Raw genomic sequence first — 24,313 nt, forward strand, 5'->3', positions numbered from 1 at the left:
GATGCAGGGATTGAACTCCGGTCTCTTTTGTCTCCTGCACTGGCAGACAGATTCTTTATCACTAGTGCCACCTGGGAAGCCCCTTAATTGGTTTTAATATAATCTGTTTATGTATGATGTCTAAGCTCAGTTTCTTCAGACATAGATTTGATTCTGCTCTGAATATGCAAAAATGTAATAAGCAGGACAATTAAAAAGAAAACAAAAGAACTTTAGTTAAACAGAATGAGGAAGTACATACATCAGGTATAGGGTTTGTGTATTATAGCAGCCAAGTCCTAAATTTAGTCCTGAGTTCATAACCGAGGAAACACAAAGATTCTGCTGTTTCCATTGTCCTCCCCAAATGGAAGCCTGGAAGTTCTTCTGGAGAGCACATTTGCTGGCATTCAAGTCAGGGATATCAGATAAAACAATGGATGATGACTTTATACTACAGAGTTAGCCATCTGTATGTCTTGTTTGGAAAAATGTCCGTTTAGTTCTTTTGCCCACTTTTTGATTGGGTTGTTTGTTTTTCTGTTTTTGAGCTACATGAGCTGCTTGTATATTTTGGAGATTAATTCTTTTTCAGTCATTTCATTTGCTGTTATTTTCTCCCTTCTGAAGGCTGCCTTTTCACCTTGCTTATTGTTTCCTTCCTTGTGCAAAAGCTTTTAAGTTTAATTAGGTCCCATTTGTTTATTTTTGTTTTTATTTCCATTACTCTGGAAGGTGGGATCATGGAAGATCTTGCTGATTTATGTCAGAGAGTGTTCTGCCTGTTTTCCTCAAAGAGTCTTATAGTTGCTGGTGTTACATTTAGATCTTTAATCGATTTTACACTACAGGGTTGCTAGCAGAAATAGTCCTCAAGTGAATATTTTTTATATGTGACTATAAATAGATATACTTTTAATTACAACTATACTTATCAAAATTGTCCTATAAAAGTTTGAGAACATGAGGTGATAACTACTCCAAGTGGGAAATAATTCTCAGGGGACTATTTCTGCATGATTTTATACTATCGATTTTCCAGCCACAAATCTACAGTATTCCACAATCTAAGCTGTTGTTGGGTACTGAATAAGACACTGAAAATTATTTCACTAGGGTTATTCATGGTTCAAAGCATTATTTCTTGATTATTAGTAAGAATAATAAATTTTGTCCACATTTTGGATACTGGCAGTGGTTGACCAGCCACCTGCTTTCATTCCCTGAGTTCGTAATTCTGACACTCCAAACTGAGCTACACTCTTGCAGAAAACGATAAAACAGTACTGTCTAGTAGTGCTTTTATTCTTAATGGGTTGGTAATAAATGGGTCTTTTGGGTTTTATTCACTGTTTTACTGCAGCTCCTTTTCCTGGAACTTTAGCGCAGGTGAACTTGTACTGAGGACTGTGTAAGTGACAGAAAGTACCTTGTGCTCAGAATCACCCATCCAACCCACCCTGCTGTCCTTTCAGTAAATGTGTATATTTTGAATAAGTCGTCCCTTAAGATGGGGGCTTCCCTAGTGGCTCACTTGGTGAAGTCGACTTTTAGGTCGGGAAGATCCCCTGGAGAAGGGAATAGCTACCCACTCCAGTATTCTTGCCTGGAGAATTCCATGGACAGAGGAGCCCTGGTTGGCTACAGTCTATGGGGTTACAAAGAGTTGGACACGACTGAGCAACTAACACTTAAAAATGAGTATATTTCTTTTTTTTGACAGTTTTATTTATGTATATTTATTAGTATTTATTATTTTAATTTCAATAAGTTCTATTGGCAGCATTTTCACTGTGTTTAAACTTGTAGGTCTTCACTTCCTTTAGGTCTGTGATCAAAGCTACCTTGTCTGAGAGGTCTTCCCAACCCCTGCGTATAAATACCTTTGCTCTGCCCACCCTGTGACTCCCTGATTCAGTTGCTCTGTTATTTTTCTCCAGAGTACTTCAGTTCAGTTCAGCCACTCAGTCATTTACGACTCTTTGCACCCCCATGAATCGCAGCGCGCCAGGCCTCCCTGTCCATCACCAACTCCCGGAGTTCACTCAGACTCACGTCCATTGAGTCAGTAATGCTATCCAGCCATCTCATCCTCTGTCGTCCCCTTCTCCTCCTGCCCCCAATCCCTCCCAGCATCAGAGTCTTTTCCAAGGAGTCAACTCTTCGCATGAGGTGGCCAAAGTATTGGAGTTTCAGCTTCAGCATCATTCCTTCCAAAGAAATCCCAGGGCTGATCTCCTCCAGAATGGACTGGTTGGATCTCCTTGCAGTCCAAGGGACTCTCAAGAGTCTTACTCAAAAAGTATGTTTGTCATTCATTTCTCCTATTGACAAAAAGCTCCATGAGGGCAGGGATTTAATTTTGTTCACTGCTCTATCCCCAGTATCTAGAAGAGTTTTTGGCACATCGTAGATGCCCAACAAATATTTATGGGATGACTGAATAAGTAACTCCTACTCTGCCTCTAATTACATTAGTCTAAGGTGCTGACAAGCTGCATATTCAAAAGCTGCCCATTTCTTTCATCTCCTTTTACCTCATGTCTTGCTAGTTGCCATACATTTGCAAAGTTAGCACTTCTCACATGTGGCAGAGTTTTTGTTCAATCTTGAGAATCATTCCTATTGTCAAAGTTCTCAGCCATTATCCTTTTCTTATCATTTTTAATCTCCTTTTTTTCTTCTTTCTTTTTCAAAATTGTGAAAGTATGATAACCTATTTATAGGAGACTTAGAAAATACAGAACAAAATTGCATACAGTTCCACTATATATTACAATTATTTATTGAAGTAGATAAATTTTAGATTTTTAGTTGGAGTTTCGATATCAAACTCTCAAAAATAATAGAATGAATAGACAGAAAAGTACAAGGATAGAGTAGACTTGAAAAGCAATGAACAAATTCAACATAAGATGTTGTTTAGTAGCTCAGTTGTGTTGGACTTTTGAGACCCCATGGACTGCAGCACGCCAGGCTTTCCTGTCCTTCACTATCTCCTGGAGCTTGCTCAGACTCATGTCCATTGAGTCCATGATGCCATCCATTTCACAGAAACTTCCTACCTGTCATTTAAATAGATCCCTCCTAGGTTGACCTGACTAGTCCAGACAGGTCCAAACATGTCAAATCCTAGGTTTAACCTAACTTAGGTTTAAACTGGGTTTCATACTACACTTATGTAAAAAATATGAAAAGTGAAAGCAATCATATTTTCAGAGATATTCCTGTTGACTCTTCTTAGTGGTGTCCCTTTTTCAACTTGAAATGGAGATAAAGACTGCCCTCTAGGAAGTTAAATTGTAAGGTTGATTCCTTAACTGATCATCTCACATTATAGAGAGAAAGGAGAATGGCTTTTGGATTTGGGAGACTATAACTCTATTTTGGGTGTTAGCATGTTTAAGGGAAGAGTAGCAAGGATTTCTATCAAATAAGAGGCCAGGTAATAGTGGAGGCCTAGAAAAATGGAAGTAAAAGAACCCAACGATGGCCACGCCAGCCAATCACTCTCAAAGGGAGAAGAGTCTTCAGCTACTCCTAACCTATTAGAAAGGGCATCCCTAGCAGGGTAGGTTGCAGAATGTCTTTCTGCATAGACTGTTTGAATCCCGTTGGCAACACCATCCGCTTGTGAGACTGATGAATCAGACGATCATGCCTCATGCCATAAATATTTAGTTCAGTTCCTTTCCCTCATTCTGATTCATGTACCTTGATGTTACAGTTCTTCCCACCGCTACTGTTGTAGCCACGCGTTCCGGCAAACAAGCTCACTCAGAAGGACAATGCAGATAATGGAGCGCAGTCTATTTCACCCGTGAGCCCAAAGCAGAGTCTCCTCTTAGTCAAGGACCCTGACTGACTTTCGTGAAAACCTTATATGCTTTAAGGAGAAGGCAATGGCAACCCACTCCAGTACTCTTGCCTGGAAAATCCCACGGACAGAGGAGCCTGGGAGGCTGCAGTCCATGGGGTCGCACTGAGTCGGACATGACTGAACTGAACTGAACTATATACTTTAAGTGTACTGCTCAAGCCCACATCCCCAAATTCCTTAAACCTAGGATGGAAAGTTTTAAAGGGAGCTACAATCAGGTTACAGCCATGATTCATAATCAGAAGGGTCAGCTGGTTACACATTGTAGCCTATACCAGTGGGTGCCATAAAGATTACAAAGGCGATTGGCTACATAGGGGATTATTACATTCTTTTTGGCAACGAGAAATCTTGGTATTGAATCTGGTGTTTATCAGTCCAGAAGGCCAGTTTGGCCATAGGTATCTTATCCCCATGGCTACCAGGCACAAAGTCCAAAGTTCACTGAAAGTGCAAGATGGAGTTTCCTTCTTCAAGATGGAGTCAACTCGGCCTGCTCCTTTCCTCCCTCATTGCTTCTCTGATTGGTCCTTTTAAATGCTTATTGTGTGATATTCAAATATATTCTCATTTAATCTTCAGATTGATTCCATGAAGTGAGCTATAGTTCACAGGGCTGCAAAGAGTCAGATACGACTGAAGTGAATAGCACACAGGCATGCACAATGGGACATTAATTTCTCATACAATAACTGAAATTCTTCTTTGAAGACTGAGTGAATTACAAGCATCAAACATGGTACATTCATTTGGGCCCAACAATGGCCTGCATTTGCAAAATATTAATTACGCTTTTTTTCTCTTAAAAAAAGAGATTTTTTTAGACTAAAAGTTCTGCTTCTCTTCTTGGATGTTATTTATTGTTTTAATAATGGTAGAAAAGCACATAGAGTATAAATAATCAAAAGCTCATTTACTACTGAAATTGGACCAATGTATTTAAGATTTATTGTTTTCCCTCTCTAAAGTCCACATTTTTCTCTTCTTTGGCTGATGGTCCCTTTCTGTCTCCACACATTTCACGATTATTTTGCTTTTATTTCCTGTACAAGGTTAAAATTGATTTTTCGGAACTTCCAATAACAATTTATAAAGGATATAACTCCAAAGATGGCATTTCCAGCCGAAGTGCTTAGCTTATATCTGTTAATTTAATATCTCAAACTCCTTTCTTCAGTACAATAATTTATTTCTTAACAAAGGATATGTGAAGGACAAAAAGTGTGCTAAGTTAAGTGGTACTATTTCTGCCAAAGTGTTCTCGAGACAGGCACATTATATATGGCATGCGAAAGCCAGCACCATTAACTCAGAAGTGTTTTGATGTGAAGGCAGATCCCTTACTGACACATACTTAACATTTATGCACCATGCTTCTCCAAAATTCAAGAATTAGCTATCAATAATTTCCTAACAATAGTGTATAGGATTTACTCTTTCATATGCAATATATGACTACATGTGTATGATATGTGCTTGTGTATGCTCGGCCTTGCCTGATTCTTTTGTGACCCCATGGACTGTAGCCCACCCGGCTCCTCTGTCCATGGAATTCTCCAGGCAAGAACACTGGAGTGGGTTGCCAGTTCCTTCCAGGAGATTTTCCCAACCCAGAGATCAAACGTGCATCTCTTGTGTCTTCTTCATTGATAGGCGGATTCTTTGCCACTGTGCCACCTGGGAAGCCGTATATGATATGACCTGTAAATTTTCAGTTGTACTTTGGTCATATTATTCTTTGAGGCTATTTGGATGTGTTCATGATCCTTATTTTGACATCTTGATGGCTCCACACAGATCATGTTACTCCCATAAACTATACCTTGCTAAAAACTAGTATAATAAGACAGGGAAACTTTCAAAATTTAGGAAAACACAGTGTAAAAGGAGTATGATATATATATTCCAAAGATTTTTGAATCGTCCTATCACATCAGCATTTTTTTTTTTGCTTTGGTGCATTGTTATTCACACAGGGTAACAATCGTTGTTGTTCTTATTGTCAACTAATAAGATGGTTTAGGGACCCTGCAGCAACAACCAACATTTAAATAGTTTGGGGACTAAAATCCTAAGGATAAGTATCTGTGCCATTTTGCAGTGTTGTTAAGGAATAACTATGCCTTATTTATTTATTTTTTTATCACTCTGAGTAGCTGAGATATGGGCATATCTGGCTTTAAGTCACCTATAGATCAGGACTTGTCTTGGTATCAGCAATGCCTGGCACTTGCCTCTCAGGTGATATTGTCGGTGCTGCAAGAACATCAGCGGGGTAGATCTGGGAGAACAAGACTGCTGATGCTCTGCAGTTGAGTGGTACATAGAGTCAGCAATTTTCTTCTTGAATATATCTTAGGAAGGCCGTCTAAAAGGTCTTTCCTAGGAGCCTTTCAAAGAAAGCTACAACAGTATTAAGTCCCAAATATTATCTTAGGTCCTGTTTTACTATTTGCCAAGAAAATAAGCAGTGCTTTAGCATAAATGCTACAATATGCTCAGGAATTTCTACAGTTCCTTTAAGACTTGAAGTGTGGGGGTTTCATTAGAGTCCAGTGAGCTGGCTATACTACCTGCTTAGCTCTCTACCAGCAGGGAGACCTGTGAATTAAAAAACTAGCTCTTAATTTTAGGAAACAAGTACTTTCAAAAATAAGATATTATTGGCCCACTTTTATACTCTGTTAAGTTCCTTGAATCCTCTTGGTCTTTCCTCCCTTCCTTCAGTGGTTCCTTACTACTCTGATTTATGATGGTTCATCTTAAAATTTTTTGACTTTGTGATGGTGTGAAAGTAGTACACGCAGTAGAAGCTGTACTTCAAATTGTGAATTTTGATCATTTCCCCGACTAGCGACACTTTGTCCCCTCCTCGGTCGTGATGCTGAGTGACTGCAGCAGCCGCAGTGCCCAGGCCACCATTCATTCATCAGAGGAAGCAACCGACACAACCATTCTGAACAGACAGCCAGGCTGGTTCGCTTTCAGTACAGCATTCAATAAAGCACATGAGATGTTTTGTACTTTATTATAAAACAGACTTTGTGTTTTGCTGAACAGTGGGGTAATAGAAGTCTTCTGAGCACATTTAACGTAGGCCCAAGTAAGCCATGATGTTCTGTAGGTTAAGTATGTTAAATGCAATTTTGACTTACATATTTTCTTTCTCTTAGCTATGACCACATTTTCCTAAAGTATTTATTTTCTGAATGATATACAAGCAAAAACACTCTTCAAATTTTAAAAGAAAACCTGCTTTTATTTTCAACTTATGATGGGTCTGTTGGGATGTAATGCCATTGTAAGTTGAAGAATATTTGTTCTTAATCTTCTCGAGTGAGTTGAAGACAAGGAAGTAAGAAAACTTGGTATTTTCTGAAATGAGGAAAATTGGTATAACATGGTGGATTTTAAACCAAGTTGTTCTTTTTTATCTTGAAAGATTTTTTGTTCATTCTGATATTGTGACCTTCCTACCATTTTGACTAGAACTTTTTTTTGAGATATGATTCTCATTATAATGAATTTTTTTTTATTTTAAAAAATGTTCTTACCTGACAAAAGCTTTTAATGGTCAGTAACTCTACATTCATCCCTAAATTCATATTTGAAATTTTACTGATCTATGAAATTCAAAGTCTGGCAGGCACAACTGTACGTAAAACCTATTTCCATTCTTCCAGATTTCTCTGAAAGGAACACACTTGGCAGCAGAGATTATAAATGCTTTCAAGAATACGACTGGTGATTTTTCACATCAAGTAGGTGATAAGGCAACATTTGTCAAGTTTCCACTTGGCCATTATCTTTTATCCAACATCTAGCCTCTACACACCTGGTCATGCATCATGGCTTTAGGACTTCCATACTCATCCCCCAGAGAATCGCCACGTGGGTCAAACTCCAAGGGATGATGCTCATCAGATTGGTCTGTCTTATGGTTCTCATCTCATCTCATCTCAAGGTGTGATTTACAAATGCTATTGCTTGAGCCTGAATGTGACTCGGGCCACAATTTAAGAGATGTTTTTAACACCTTCTTCCAATTTTAAAATAATTATCTGAATTGGGAGTTGAAGGATTACATCACAAGGTTTAGTTTTGAGTTGTGCTTTATGATGAATTGAGGCTATATATTTCTCTACTGTTTTCATCAGAAGAAGATCCCTTGGTAAATCTAATCATCTGCAGAAATATAAATGGTGATTTTTAGTCCCAGATGTTCCATTAGGGTATTGTTATATCTTTTCTCCACCTAGCTATTTAGTGTAATGCACAATAAAATAGATACAATGCAGAGTTTTGCCAAATGCTAGTTATGGAAGAAGACTCTGATATGAACAAAATAGAATGAATTTATAAAGTCTGGGTACAGAATGTTGTTTTCAGATATAAAATAAACTCCTAAAGAGGACAGGCAGAGGAGGCTATCTAATTTCAATTTTTGCATAGGTATTAAAAGGTAAAAAAGATTATTTTGTTCATATACTACTATGCCTTAAACATAAGACACTAAATAATATCTTTGAATCACTGAACTCAAAGATGTCATCGGTTTTATCGGTATCAGTTTTATTTACCAAAACAAACTATACAAGTATGTATTGTATAAAATCACACATTATTTTCTGTCAGCATGAGTCTGTAATTTGCCAAATGCTTAAAAGTTCATAAAGAAACAAAACTTTACGCATTATCCATACTTCAAATAACTGTAAAGTAGTTTTATTATAGAAGTAAGTCATATATAATCTGGTATTCATCTTAATTTTTATCTGTATGTAATACTTACTATAATAAGTATATAATACTTACAAGATAGCAATACAGAGAAGCAAATTTTGAAACGAATTTAAAATTCTCTATACTCCTACCCACCAGGAAAACTTAGTCTTTCAGTTTTTTTTTCCTATCCATATTTTAGAGTCTGTACAAATAGCAAAATATATAGAGCTAACTTTTAAAATTCAAGACACTTTATCATTGTGGAATGGAAGAAAGAGGCCCCGAGATCTAGCGTTGCTTTTTTTTTTTTTTCTTTATAAAATAGGCAGTAAGGCTAGAACATCTTTATCATTTTTTCAGCTTTTTATTTCTAAGCTATAAGAACTTGTTTTTGAACATTAACTAAAAGCATGGTATTGATACCTCTGCCCACAGCTTCTCAGCCTCATCTCTCATCATGCCTCCTAGAGGCTCTCCTTGCTAGTATCCTCTCTCCCACTAAGCCTGCCTCAAGGAAGCTGTTTGCTGTTTGCTGTTTGTTCTCCCTGAGGGCCCAGCTCACTCTCTCTCCCTGGAATATAACACACACACACACACTGCAAGCACACAGGGTCAGCTTCATAAACACATAGTAATCCTTTAATTCCTAGCTCAGAAATAACATCCTCTAGTCTAGGAAATCTTTACCATCAGCCACACGTCATCACTTCGTACCTTGTTGATATATCACGCTACATGGTAATTTATTTGCTAAATGTCAGTCTGCTATTTTATAAGCTCCTTTGATTCTAGCAACTAGATTCCCTTTTATATCTCAGGCTCTCAGTCCACCGTGTGGTACACAGTAAACCTTCATCAAGTGTTTGTTGAATGAATAAACGAATAATTTGAATGATGTGGTGTGTGGGCATGCTAAGTAGCTTCAGTCATGTCCAATTCTTTGTGACCTGTGAACTGTAGCCCTCCAGGCTCCTCTGTCCATGGGATTCTCCAGGCGAGAATACTGGAGTGGGTTGCCATGGCTTCCTCCAGGAGATCCCGACTCAGGGATCGAACCCCCGTCTCTTATGTCTCCTGCACTGGCAAGCAGGTTTTTCAACACTAGTGCCACCTGGGAAGCCCCTGAATGCTTGGTCTATCTAGTAAATCCCTGGCTAATATCTTCTGTAATAATTCAGGCAGTTGTTTGATAAGTGTTTGGCACTTGGTGTAAGATAACTGTGCCCTGCACTTTGCAGATGACAAAACTGAACCAGGTAGAGTCAAGCCCTTGTGCTTTGAGACAGAAGATGCGTGCATGTCACTGAATTTGAAACAGAAAGCACAAAACCCCACAGGTCCCATCGAAAAATGTAAGCACATTTTTGTGTAAATTAGTGGAGGAATGGCCAAGAGGTACACTCTTCAGTGAGATGGCAAGGATTTAATAAAATTAATTGTTCAACAGTACTTGAATAATATTTATGTTTTTTAATGAGACTTTTACTGCTTATTATCGATACCACTGTAAGTGATGGAGGGACAATAACAGATTCCAAACTGGGAAAGTACCAGTCATTCCAGTAGCCCTGGAGAGGACAGTTTAGGGTCGAGAATTACCACAGATAGGATGGCTCATTGGGTAAAAAATCCACCTGCAATGCAGGAGACGCAGGTTCGATCCCTGGGTGGGGAGGATCCCCTGGAGGAGGCATGGCAACCCACAACAGTATTCTTGCCTGGAAAATCCCATGATCAGGGGAGCCTGGCGGGCTACAGTCCATCGGGTCACAAAGAGTCAGAAATGACTGAATGAGTAAGCACACACAGCGCAGGAAGACCTACTTCGGAAGCTGCTGTGAGTGTCTAGGCAGGAATTAATAAGGGCTGAGACTCTGCTGGTGTCAGGGGTGATGGAGGGCAGCAGATGGCTACCCAGCTGCTTCCTGCTCTCACACAGAAATTTAGATTTTTGCTTCTATTAACTCACATGGTTTTATTTTCTAGAAAGGCATTTAAAACTTAAACAATAAAAGTTATGGCCAAGAAGATTAGTAGAAAAGTCCAAAAGTTATGCTCATAGAAGAAAAAAAAAATTGGAATTAAAAAGGCACAAGAACCTTACTAATTCGATTTTAGAACATGGGGAAAAGGCTTCTGTGAACTCTTAAGGGTGTCAAATCCGTCATAATACAAATGTTCTGAAAGGATTAAAAAATCTACCTCTTCCATCCAGTTGACTTGTATTAGATCTGTGAATCATCAATGCCAACACATTTCTTATGTGTGTGTGCCTCTGTGCTCACTCACTCAATCGTGTCTGACTCTGCAACCCCATGGACTGTAATCCGCTGGTATTCTCCAGGTAAGAATACTAGAGTGGGTTGCCATGCCCTCTTCCAGGAGATCTTCCTGATCCAGGAATCGAACCCATGTCTCCTGCGTTGGCAGGCAGATTCGTTATCACTAGGGCCCCGTGGGAAGCCTAACGCACAAGTGTGTGTGTGTCCTTACTGATTTGGCTGAGTCTGCAGGTGTGCGTAGGAGCATCCGCAGAACCTTTCCAGGGGGAAGGGCGGCAAGCTTCACACAGCAGGTGAGATTTGACAAGCAGCTTGAGACAAAAGGGGGATACTAGTTTGGTAGGTTGAGAATATAACGGAAGTGTGAGAAATGAAGTATAGAACTATGTGAGGGTTCTCTGTGGGTGTTTCTCTGGCAGAGAAATCCTTCCTCTTCCCAGGAAGAAATGGAGAATGAAGACATGAAACTCGGTGCCACTGAACTTAAGCTAAACTGCCTAACACACAGGAGACTCGCGATACATGTTCTAAGATTTATGTAGAAGTATGTGGAGGATTTTGAGTTTTAAGAACAAAATATAAGTCATACTGAACAGATAGATCAACACAAACATAAATTCTATACTTCTGAAACTTCATTAAACAAAGCTATTTAGGTTTGCTTTTTTTTTTCCCTAAAAAATCTCTGTTTATTACTGTTAACCAGACAGTGAATCATACTCTGCGTAAGCTGGTCAGTTCAGTCGCTCAGTCATGTCTGACTCTTTGCGCCCCCATGGACTGCAGCACACTAGGCTTCCCTGTCCATCACTGACTCCCAGAGCTTTTTCAAATTCGTCCATCGAGTCAGTGATGCCATCCAATCATCTCATCCTCTGTCGTCCCCTTCTCCTCCTCAATCTTTCCCAGCATCAGGGTCTTTTCCAGTGAGTCAGTTCTTCACATCAGGTGATCAAAGGATTGGAGCTTCAGCTTCAGCTTCAGTATCAGTCCTTCCAACGAATATTCAGGACTGATTTCCTTTAAGATGGGCTTGTTTGATTTCCTTTCAGTCCAAGGGACTCTCAAGAGTCTTCTCTAACTCCACAGTTCAAAAGCCTCAATTCTTCAGTGCTCAGCTTTCTTTATAGTCCAACTCTCACATCCATACAAGACTGCTGGAAAAACCATAGCTTTGTCTAGATGGACCTTTGTCAGCAAAGTAATGTCTCTGCTTTTTAGTATGCGTTCTGGGTTGGTCATAGCTTTTCTTCCAAGGTGTAAGCTGGTACCAGAAGTAATTCTATAACTAAATAAATTACTTGTGTCTTTTACTTATCACCAAGAATTAGTAAAATTAGTCATAAAGAGGCATCTTATATTATATTGTATCCTACATGTATTTTTAACTTGTGTGGGAATTTTAAATATAAACAAAAGTAGACTCAGCATAACAAACCCCAATGTACCCATCATCCAGTGTCAACATTTATTATCTCATCACAATCTTGTTTCATCTTACCCTTTTTCTTATTATTTTCTAAATTTAAAAGTTTAATTCTTCTCCCCTTGTTATTATTTATTATTATTTTGAAGCAAATCCCAAACATTGTTATTTCATCATCCAAATTTCAGCATATGTCTCTAAAAATGAGGATTCTTTGGGGAAAAACATAACCCCAATATTGTTATAACGGTTACAAATTGACAGTAATTCTTTCATTACATATCTAGCCAAGGCTCAATTTTGTAATTATCTCCTCAATGTCAAAAATAGATTTTTAATTGTTTATTTGCGTCTGGACCCAAATAAGGTAAATACATTGCAGTTGCCTGATTTGTTTAAGTCTTTATTAGTCTGTAGTTCTCACTTGACCTCACTCTTTTTCCTTGCAATTTATTTGGTTAGGACACTGGGTCATTATCTGATAGAGTTCCCTCAGTCTAGATTTTGGGGGCTAAAGCCCCAGAATGTGATTCAACATCTTTGCTCCTTTACTCTGTGCATTTCCTATCAATTGGTAACTGGATCTAGAGTGTAGATCAGTTAGCTTCATCTATTAACTTCACAAATGGAGTTAATTCTCTTTTTTTGACAAGACTTCTTCATAGATGAAGTGTTTATTCAGTAGGAGACCCATAACTTCTGGTGTGTCCTCTTATTATGATGTAACAAGCTGTTGCTGCACAATGCCTAAATTTTCATACACATATTTTAATTTCAAAAGTTCTGGTGTAAAACCTATTGAAATGGATTTTCTGAGGAACCAAAATTGGTTGAGAGAGAGTAGGTAAGTGCCACCTGAGATAAACCACAACAAAAAACACTTAAGAAAAACCCCTGAATGCAAATAATTCCTAATGACCCTATCAAAGGTTTGTATCGTTTATCCAAATTGTATGCCATGGATCAGCAAGTGCCTTGACAAGGAAACTTCTTTATGTGTGATATAAATCACCAATTGCTTCCTTATTTAAAAACTGGATGATGATCACAGCTCGGTGACTCCATAAATTTGAGTTTCTAATATTATGCAGAGGAACATAAAACCTGTTTATGCATTATAATGCAGCAATAATGTATCTTTTCTCAATCATTGGCATAACTAAATCTACTAACTTGCCTATAGCATGCATAATGACAAGTTTGCAAAATGATCAGAATTTTAAATTTTAATTCACCTGAAATTCAAATCCCTGCAGCAATTAAAGAGAAAACCCACACATATCAAACCAGTAAGTGCCTTTAATGGAGGAAGATGCAATTTATAGGGAGGGTGCTATCATATGCTCTTTGAGGCTTTAGCAAAACTGGAGTCCAACAGATACATCTGCATATGAAAATAAGTCCTGATTGAAATGCTTTGCATTTGCATCCTCTTTAAAATAAAGAGTCACAAAAATTCAACAGAAACTGTGTTAGCTTGCGCTGCCCAAAGGCCTGTTTTCTCACATTTTTGGCTACTCCTGTGGAAGTGAAATGGGCTGCCCTGGTGGCTCGGTGGTTAAAAAAAAAAAAATCTGCCAGCAATGCAGGAGAGGCAGCAGGCCTTGCACGGCACGCTCAGTCCTTGGGTTGGGAAGATCTCCTGGAGAAGGGAACGGCAACACACTCCATTGCCTAGAGAATCCCACAGACAGAGGAGCTTGGTGGGCTATGGTCCATAGGATCAAAAAGAACTGGACAGGACTTAGTGATTAAACAACAGCAACAATGGAGATAAAAACGAAGTAAAAGTTGAGAGCTTTGTCTGGAGCAGGAGTTGGCACATTTTTCTCTGTAGAAGTCTAGATAGTAAATATTTTAGGTTTTGTGAGTCATTTGGTTTCTATCACAACTACTCAATTATGCTACTGTGCCAGGAAAGCATACCTGGATATTATGTGACTGAATGAAAACATCCATGTTTCAATAAAACTGTATTTATAATAACAAGAGGTGGGCCTTATTTTGCCTGTGAATCACAGTTTGTTGACCCCTGAATCTGGATAATTCCAGTCAGATCTTACTGCCTATTGAAGAAAATATGTTTTTTTTTCTTCTTCTTCCTCTACATAATCAAGGTTGGCTGCCCACGCTAATTGAGTTCAGTAAGAGGTAGCTTCATTCTTCACTTCATTTGATACGTGTCGACACAAGTTTTGTTACATTTTTAAAGCAAGTCCTTTGAGAAGGCCAGCCACCTGTCTGAGTTTATTAGAATTAATGAAGGATAAGAATGGATTGTCCTATGTGGAACAAAAGAAATCTGCCAGAAGTAGGGTCAATACTTAAAGGAGTCCTTGTGCATTTTTATTTGGTTTCATAAAGCAAACACTTCAAAGTTGAAAACCAAAGAAAAGTTGAAAAATAGAGAAAAGAAAGAGAGAGGAAAAAAAGATTTTACGTCAGGGTAAGAAATCAATCATTAACTGTAACATTAAACATGAACTTTGTATTCCTGTTAATTCAAACAACAACAATAACAACTTAAAACCTCACAAGTCATTTAAAGTTGGCAACTTACTTCAAAGAATTTGTTATAAATTGTTTCATTGTCTGCAATTAAAAATAAATATGTTCTATATATCTCACATTTGCTTACTATTAGCTTCTGTTATAACAGATTATTAAATTGTATAAGTATTCCTTGCAAAGATAGTCCTTCGGTCTAAAGGATTTTATAATATTGCATTTAAAATATGATTTATAAGCCCAAATAAATGTGTTCCAAAGAGCAAAGACAATTTATTTCAGCCTGATAGAAATTTGTCATACATTTTCTGATTAATTTTTGTCCCTGGGTGAATCAGGAAGAACCTAAATCAAAATGACTTTTTATTATATTTTAAAATTTAAGAGCCTAACACAAACTCAATTGTGGACATACAAGGAAAGAACATTTTAAGTTGTGATCAGTTGGGATGAACTGAAACCTGGAGATCTATATGTAACTTTCTTTCCCTTTTAGGGTGAAGTAAGTTTTCTTTGCTGGTAGCAAGAACAGATCTTTAAGCTTAGATTTGTTTTCAAAGGACATTTCCTGGAAGGTGGTCCAAGTTGTTTTTCAAATGTTGGAAAGATTTAATTTGTAACAGTCAACAAATGATCTAATCCTTACTATTTGCATTTTCCCCAGTTTTATGAAGTGTCACATGGACTCAAGTTTGCTGGAGTCCATAGCCATTTTTTTTTTTTTTCTGGCTCAAGGGAAAATTAAACTTTTGAAACATGAGGAAAGATTTTATAATAGGTGCCTTTCAAATGAGGCTTGACATTTGAAAACTTTTAATAGTGAGGACACAGATAAGTAATCTTATTATGTACAGAGGAAAGAGAAGAATTGGTAAACAAGCCTACGATTGCTGTTTATAAAATCTACTAATGATCTTGCTAATAAGAGACAGATTAAGGAATGCATTTCCCACAAATTTGTCCCTTAGTAGCTACAGTGAAGCACTATGATTTTGGCATTCAACTCCTAAATGACAGGGCGAAAAGAAAAAAGGACCATAGGTTACACAGTGACGCTCTATGGTGTGTTTGCTAAATATATGCTTCCAGAGATGGTTTTCAACACACACTTGAATTTAGATATAAAAGTATTTTTATTTAATGATGAAACTCTAAATATGGAACATGTCCTCAGTACTTGTTCTTGCTTGCGTGCTTCTGATCTCATCAGAGAAATGCTTGTTTTGAGAGAATTTCTGGCTGCTCTCTGCTCATTTGTACAGTCTTAGATCTGATGACCTTTAAATTTATGACCTAGTAAATAATCTTTCTCAGCTTTGGAAGAAAAAGAGATGGGTCAATAGAGTTTTAATTACAAAAATCCTGGCAGTGACCCTGCTAATAGAATACAGATTCCACAATACACGATGCATTCTGGTCAGCTCTCTGTTTATTTACATTTTGTTCTACCCTAGAACTTTACCAGTCCTGGGTGTTCATTGGAGGGACTGATGTTGAAGCTGAAACTCCAGTACTTTGGCCCACCTGATGCAGAGAGCTGACTCATTTGAAAAGACCCTGATGCTGGGAGAGATTGAGGGCAGAAGGAGAAGGGATGACAGAGGATGGGATGGCTGGATGGCATCACCGACTCGATGGACATGGGTTTGGGTGAACTCCAGGAACTGGTGATGGACAGAGAGGCCTGGCGTGCTGCGGTTCATGGGGTCACAAAGAGTTGGACACGACTGAGTGACTGAACTGAACTGAGGATGTTGCCAACTTAAAAAATATGGCTTTTAGAGAAGAATAATTAAAAATGGCTCATATACTCATTAAGTCTGAAAAGATTCTTGTGGTATCTGTTTTTGTGGAAGCACAGACATGTTTTCAATTGAAAGATACAGTACAGCTTTCTGAAATGTATAAAATGGTTTTTTTTTTTCCCCTGAAAAAAAAAGTACATGGTAATATCCATAGGACAGCTATTACTCTAATACAATTTTTTGCTTATTATCTTTTTAGCAGATCATATATATAATAAAATTGATTTAAATTGCTGCAGTTTGCAAGTATTTCAGATTTAACTATATTGTTATATACAAATGAATGAGTAAGTTTTGAACCTGTAAAGGATTCTATATGCCTGATACAAGGAATTTTTGACATTGTGGCAACTAGTTCTGGCAGATTCAGATCAAGCCAACTACAAGTGGGATAACAGAGGCCTTTCATGATGTTATGAATAGATGATGTTCAGTTGGAGGCTTTTAGTCAAGGATTACACTGCCAGGCAAAATGAGTTTTATAGAAACAGACTCACAGACTTAGAGAACAAACTTACAGTTACAGAGAGGGGTAAGGGTGAGGGGAAGGGATAGTTAAAGAGTTTGGGATGGACAGGCACACACTGCAATATTTAAAATGTATAATCAACAAGGACCTACTGTATAGCACAGGGAACTCTGCCTAAGGTTATGTGGCTGCCTGAATGGGAGTGGAGTCTGGGGGAGAATGGATACATTTATATGTATGGCTCAGGCCCTTTGCTGTCCACCCAAAACTAACACATTATTAATCTGCTATACTCCAATATAAAATAAAACATATAATTAAAAAAATAAAATATACCACTTTTTTATGCAGTCCAAAAAATTGTAAGAGATTTAGAGGAATGTTTTACTGTACACACAAATGCCCTGGTATGAGAAAACATTTCTATGAAAGAATGTATTGAGAGTTTTTTTTTCTTTTTAATCAAATAATAAAGAAGTAAGAAGAAATTATGACAATGTGATTTGTAGAAATGATTGGCTTTGGCAGGTAAGACATTTAATATTGCCTTTGGACTGTTGTCTCTGGTGAATTTGTTTTACACAAAATAGGTTGTAAGTAAATTCTCTGAGTACTTAGGCTGTGTCTACATATTCAGTTTGGGAACTTTTATTGAAGTTAATAAGTACATTTATTTATATACTTTTTCAGTCTTAAAATATTCATTCCAATAGTGCATACAAAATAGTGCACATATTCTGAGTACACCCAGCTTGATACGTTTTCAGAATTTTCACTGTAGTATCCAGCCCTCAGGGGCTTCTCAGGTAAGTGTCAGTGGTAAAGAATCTGCCTGCCAGTGCAGGACACTTAAGAGACACGGGTTCAGTCCCTGAGTCAGCAAGATCCTCTGGAGGAGGAAACGGCTACCCACTCTAATATTATTGCCTGGAGAATCCCATGGACAGAGAAGACTGGTGGGCTACAGTCCAGATGGTCACAAAGAGTCAGACCTGACTAAAGTAACTGAGCATGCATGCAGGCATCCAGCCTTCACATCAAGAAGTGTAACATTACCAGGATCTGAGGATATTTGCTTGTGTTTTTTTCCAAACACTTTTCCCACTCCCGAGGTAACCACTATCTCTTTACTTCTCAATTATAGAGAATTTTTGATTTTTAAACTTTGTATGACTTGAGTCATAGAGAATGTATTCTTTTGGGTTGGAATTATTTTGCCTAACATTGATTCATCCAAACTATCATGAGTAGTTTCAGATTGTTCATTTTCATTGCTATATGTGTTTTCTTGTGTGAATACGTCATGATTTATTTATCCATTCCACCGTTTCTTGGGTGGTTCCCAGTTTTAATGATTGCGAATGGCACTGCTATAAACATCAATGTACATGCTTTTTGGCCAATATATCTAGGCATTTCTGTTGTGTCCATTGTTGCCCTGAAAACCAAGTTTATCACAGTTGTTTAAAAGTATTTGCCAACTCATATTGTAATAATCTGTAATAGTCTGCATCCATTGTTTTATTTTCTCCTGTTGATGACTGGTCATATTTCCTTGGCTCTTATATATCTAGTAATTTTTCTATTTTATGCTGTACATTATATTCAAAAGAACCAGAGAGGCTCTAGCTGACTTTGTCTTCCACCAAAGTGTAGGCAGACTAAAGCAGGGGGAAAGTGAAAGTGAGAATCACTCAGTTGTGTCTGACTCTTTGTGATTCCATGGACTATAGTAAGGGGAGCATCTCTTTAATCAATCAGAGGTTGGATTGTGTGGTGGCTGGGTGAGTTCAGTGTTCAATGTCTTGCTTGCTCCCGTTCTTTGAATATGGCTGTATGGTATTTTGATTGAAAGCCTATCAATGATTTCTCTCTTCAGTCAGACCTAAAAGCCTGCATGAGACTCAGCTCTCTGCTTTGAAAGTTCCCAGCGCAGCTCCCAAGCCACTTCTCCCAGGCAACTTCAAGAAACGGTGAAAGTCTTAAGGGAAAGACTGATCACATGCTTCAGGAAGTTCTCTCCCCTGGCACGTGTGCCTCCTAGGCTCTAAGAAACAGCAGGAAATCTCATCTGCCTCTTAGGAACTCAGGCCTAGCTCCACAACCATCTGTGTAGGCTCAGAGCTCAACAAATGTCCCCCGAGGTAAAATAACAGCATTTCTGGGTCTCCTCAAGTTTCTAATTTGTCATCTAGCATTGCCCAACTGCTGAATGATTTTCTGGTTTCTATTTTCCATGATAATGATCTCTGGTTAGGACCTAGCCTATCCTACACTTAGCTCAAACCTAGAACAGTGAAGGCCTGACTTTTCACAAGGTACACTTATAATATTTCCACCTTCCCTGAATTGTAGTTGGTTTACTCTTACTGTTTTCACAGCTCTCTGATGTTGTTATGAACATTAAACACATCTCTCCCTCTTTTTCTACTTTTGTAGTAGGAGCATTGGCTTCTATATCATGGAAACAGATACAGAAGTAAATTCATCTTAATTATATGTTGCATTAAATAATTCTCCATAGTTTACAAATTGAATATGATATCTCCATTTGTAGTCTCACAGCAATTCTATGAATTAAGCAGTGTGTGCAACAATATTTCTATTTTGTGGATTAGGAAACTAGTGTCTGGTAAAGTAAGTCTCTTGCAAAAAGACCAATATGCCAAGGGTCAGAGAAGGACCTTGTGTCTTTTTAATTTCCTATACTCAGTGTTATTTTCTGCTCACCACAGCTAGTTTTAACTAAAAAGTTCAAAAATAGTCACAAACATTTTGGCAGATACTTCCAATCTAATCATAGGCTTAACACCAGCAGGAAACTTTTATGTCTTGTTTTAAAATTTGATATCAGTTTTAAAAACCTGGAAAGCCGTATACACAGTGGGGTTTACAGGACACTGAAAACTACAACCCTGATCCCTCCCCTCCCCCAAATATTCATCCTGCCTTGTGGTCCTGAATCATGCCTGGATTGTCATCATTCTACCTCTGTACCTTTGGGTTAAATGGAGTCTACCTGAGACTCTGTTTCTAAACACAGATATTCTTGGAAAAGCAGAAATGTTTTTAAAATGATAGTGGGAATGAATTTTCAGAGGATGGGAATACCAGGCTGGAAGAAGTGAGTCAGAGTGGTGAAATGCACAAAAGCAGAAAGAAGGGATAACATACAAAATTCCCCATGTTTCTGAACAGAGGCACAAGTGCAGGGAAGCTGCACACAGCAGGATGCTCAGAGAAGACCAGTGTGGTGCGGGGCCAGTTAATGGTAACGCTGTGGACACTATAGGTGGAAGGAACCAGGTAAGTGGGTTGAAAAGCCGTCTAGTTCAAGGGAGAGAACGAGCAGCCTGAGAGCCAGATGGTGTCGATGTGTCTATTCGGGTTCTCAGTAGGGTGGTTTTTAAATTGAATATGAATGTCATTAGAGGGGCAGTGTTTTTCAGTTCAACACAGTCCCCAAGTATTCCTATGATCTTTTGTTCATTGATGTTTCCTCTCTGCCTCTTGATAGTGTTTGAGCTCAAAACCCTTGATGAGTTAAATCATTTTTATAAATGAGATTCTGAGCCCAGAAAGTGGTACATCCAGCTTAATGAAACATATCCTTCTTGTCATTATTCTCAGAAAGTGCCTTCTCAAATTAGTTCATAACCTATTAATCATTAGTTTACCCAGTGGTTATTTCACTGCACAACATGTTCTTATTTTTTTTTTTTTACACTTTTCTTTCTACTAGACTGCCTTTTCCTTCCTCCATCCATAAAAGAACAGACATTCTAGCTTCAGATGATTGATCTAAGGCTAATGGATAGAAAATATGAAGTGGCTTTCAGCCTAACTATAATGATTAACTTTCTATAAATTTCAGTTGTCCCATAAAGGAACAGTGGTTTTAAATGATGCACTCTCTGTCATTGGACGTGCTCCAGGCAAAATCAGAGATATGGAAGAAGGAATTCCTACATTCTATGGAAATTTGAGATCTCTAAATTCCCTTCCAATTGAAAAAAATATATATAAATTGCAATCTGTGTCTGTAGCATCTGTAAATTTAGCATCTGTAGCGGTAGCTCTATTCATGTCTACACCTAATCTCATCTCCACTTCCAGAACTATATTCTGTTCTGGCTCTGTGTTTATCTCTGTCTGTCTGTGTCACAAAACATATAAACTTATTTGTGTTGTTATATATTTATCTAATATAAATGAATCCAGTGTTTATTAGGAGCAATGCAGTATTTCAGGTGTCACTGAGGCTATAATAATAGGCCAATTGCCAGGAATAAGTAAAGCTGTTCAGGATTAAATGAGTTTTGGAATAAACTAAAAGTGAAGGAGACTGAGGATTCTATCAGACATCTTTGATTTAATCTGTGAGTCGCTAAGGCATCCTTTTCTAGGGTTTACATCTCTATCTAAAGCAGCTAGAAATCTTGTTTTCCAGCAGGTTTTGATAATGTAAGTAAAATACTGCTGGGTTTGGACAGAGGTTGTAACCATAGAATTGGATGAGAAAGAAGCTGTCTTTCAAGAGATCTTGTATCTATTTAAGAAATCTAAAGAGTGGTAATTAGAGATTTCGTTTTCACTCTCTTTCTTTTAGAGAAACAAAACAATCTTTGTGCCTTTGTAAAATTCTCAACTAATGAAATGTTTGGAGATCCATAAGGGGAGACAATATGGCAAGGCTAATTGAGTTTTTAGAAAATTTCATTTATTTAAATAAACTGAGCAAACACATGGGGTGGTTTGCAAACTTCCTATAATTGAAAACAATGACTTGCTTGGCTCAAAATTTCAGTGGTTTGTTTTTCTGAATTGATGTGGCAGATTGGAATGAAGAAAGAAGTAGAAGGGGATGTATTAATCTTCTAGTTTGAAACCTTCAGTGACTAAAAGTCATGAAACCTTCAGTGACTCAAAAGTTCTGAATTGCTTTACTGATTTCTTATAAGACAAGTATATTATAGGGAAAGAAAAACAAAGTTTTGTACTTCGTAAGAGAGCTGTTTCTTTATCAAATAGCTATGAATATCAGCAACTTTCTTTCTAGCACCTTGCTACATGTAGGACCTTTGTTTTGTTTAGTCTCTAAGTCATGTCCAACTCTTTGCAACCCAATGGACTTAGCCTGCCAGGCTCCTCTGTCCATGGGATTTCCCAGACAAGAATACTGGAGTGGGTTGCCGTTTCCTTCTCCAATGTAGGACCTTTCAGTTCAGTTCAGTTCAGTTCAGTCGCTCAGTTGTGTCCAACTCTTTTCGACCCCATGAATTGCAGCACGTCAGTCCTCCCTATCCATCACCAACTCCCGGAGTTCACTCAGACTCACATCCATCGAGTCAGTGATGCCATCCAGCCATCTCATCCTCGGTCGTCCCCTTTTCCTCCTGCCCCCAATCCCTCCCAGCATCAGAGTCTTTTCCAATGAGTCAATTCTTCACATGAGGTGGCCAAAGTACTGGAGTTTCAGCTTTAGCATCATTCCTTCCAAAGAAATCCCAGGGCTGATCTCCTTCAGAATGGACTGGTTGGATCTAGGTAGGGTTCAGTTGATGTTGTCTCTAAGAGTGTGCTAAGTCGCTTCAGACATGTCCAACTCTTTGCCACTCTACAGACTGTAGCCCTCCAGGCTCCTCCTGGAGCCTTATGAGGCTCCTCCTCTTGCCTCATAAAAAAGCCAATCCTTTCTTAAATAGCTATAACTTTTTTTTAATAGCAAATTTCTTTCTAATATACTGCTACATGTAAGATTTTATGTCATGATAAACTTTGAAGCAGTATGCTTCAGTTGTAAATATTAAATCTGAGCTGGACTTCCATCATTTAAGAGTGTAGAACATCTCAGGATGTGTGAAAAGTGAAAATGAAGTCCCTCAATCGAGTCCGACTCTTTGCAACCCTATGGCCTGTAGCCCCCCAGGCTCCTCCAGACATGGGATCTTCCAGGCAAGAATGCTGGAGTGGGTTGCCATTTCCTTCTCCAAGGGATCTTCCCAACTCAAGGATCGAACTCTAGTCTCTTGTATTGCAGGCAGACTCTACTGTCTGAGCCACCAGAGAATCCCCAGAGAATCAGGATGGGTGGTGAATTAATATTTAGTAATTCTTTATTAAGAGAGGACTGTTAGAGCTTCCCTGGTGGCTCAGTGGTAAAGAATCCACCTGCCAATGCAGGAGACATGGTTTTGATCCCCGGTCTGGAAAGATCCCACATGCCCCTGCCGCCGAGCAAAGAAGCCCATGAGGCACAACTATTGAGCCTGTGCTTTAGAGCTCAGGAGCCGCACGCCTAGAGCCCATCCTCTGCAATAAGGGAAGCCACTGCAATGAGAAGTCCAAGCACTGCAGCTACAGAGTAGCCCCTGCTTGTCGCAACTAGAGAAAAGCTTGTGCAGCAGCAAAGAACTAGTGCAGCCCCCAAAATAAATAAAACATTTTTTAAAAAATTAAAAAAACACAAACAAACAAGGGGAGGATTGTTGGTGAGGCAGAATGTATTGAGAGAGTAGCACCCTTGGATTTCGAAGCTCAAAATCGGAATGCAGCTACAGGGCACTGGTTCATGCTGGCAATGACAGGAGCCACTATTCTATTCTGTTTCATTGTTCCCGTCGTCTCTTGTTTTTAAGTTGTTTTGATTTTTCTAGATCCTTTGAATTCTATACAAAATTTTGCATCAGCTTTTAGATTTCTATAAAAAGAGCCTACCCGGATTTTTGTTTGTTTGTTTTAGATTATATAAAATCTGTGATTCTTTTTAGTTAGTGTTAGTCGCTCAGTCTACAGTCGCTCAGTGCCCAACTCTTTGCCACCCCATGGACTGCAGCCCACCAGGCTCCTCTGTCCATAGAATTTCCAGGCAAGGATACTGGAGTGGGTTGCCATTTCCTTCTCCAGGGGATCTTCCCAACCCACAGATTGAACCCGGGTCTCCTGCACTGCAGGCAGATTCTTTACCGACTGAGTTACAAGGGAAGGCCCAATTCTCTTTTGGGTACTTCAAATCTTAACAATATTGAGTCTTTTGTTCCCATAAAACAATACATTTCTCCTGTTATTTTGGTTTTCTTTAATTTCTCTCAGCCGTGTTTTGTAGTTTTCAGTGTACAGGTATTTATCCCTGTGTATTTCATGTTTTGATGCTATTATTAATGGCATTGCTTATTAAATTTCAGTTTCCAATTGTCTCTCACTAGTGTATAGAATTGAAGTTGATTTTCTATATTGATC

General features: G+C 38.4%; 1 long non-coding RNA gene across 2 annotated transcripts in view; it reads left to right on the forward strand.

Annotated features, from left to right (window-relative positions):
* Positions 1-24,313, forward strand: part of LOC106990546 (uncharacterized) — a 324,047-nt gene that overhangs the window by 66,527 nt on the left and 233,207 nt on the right. The window contains exon 4 of one of the 2 annotated variants that reach the window (XR_009598663.1): positions 16,255-17,577. The exons of the other annotated variant lie outside the window; for it this stretch is intronic. This is a non-coding gene — a long non-coding RNA (uncharacterized LOC106990546). Of the gene's footprint in view, positions 1-16,254; positions 17,578-24,313 lie in introns of those variants that run through there. 2 annotated transcript variants of the gene reach the window in all.

Source organism: Ovis aries, chromosome 26 (genome assembly GCF_016772045.2).
Source record: "Ovis aries strain OAR_USU_Benz2616 breed Rambouillet chromosome 26, ARS-UI_Ramb_v3.0, whole genome shotgun sequence".
Classification (NCBI taxonomy): Eukaryota; Metazoa; Chordata; class Mammalia; order Artiodactyla; family Bovidae; genus Ovis; species Ovis aries.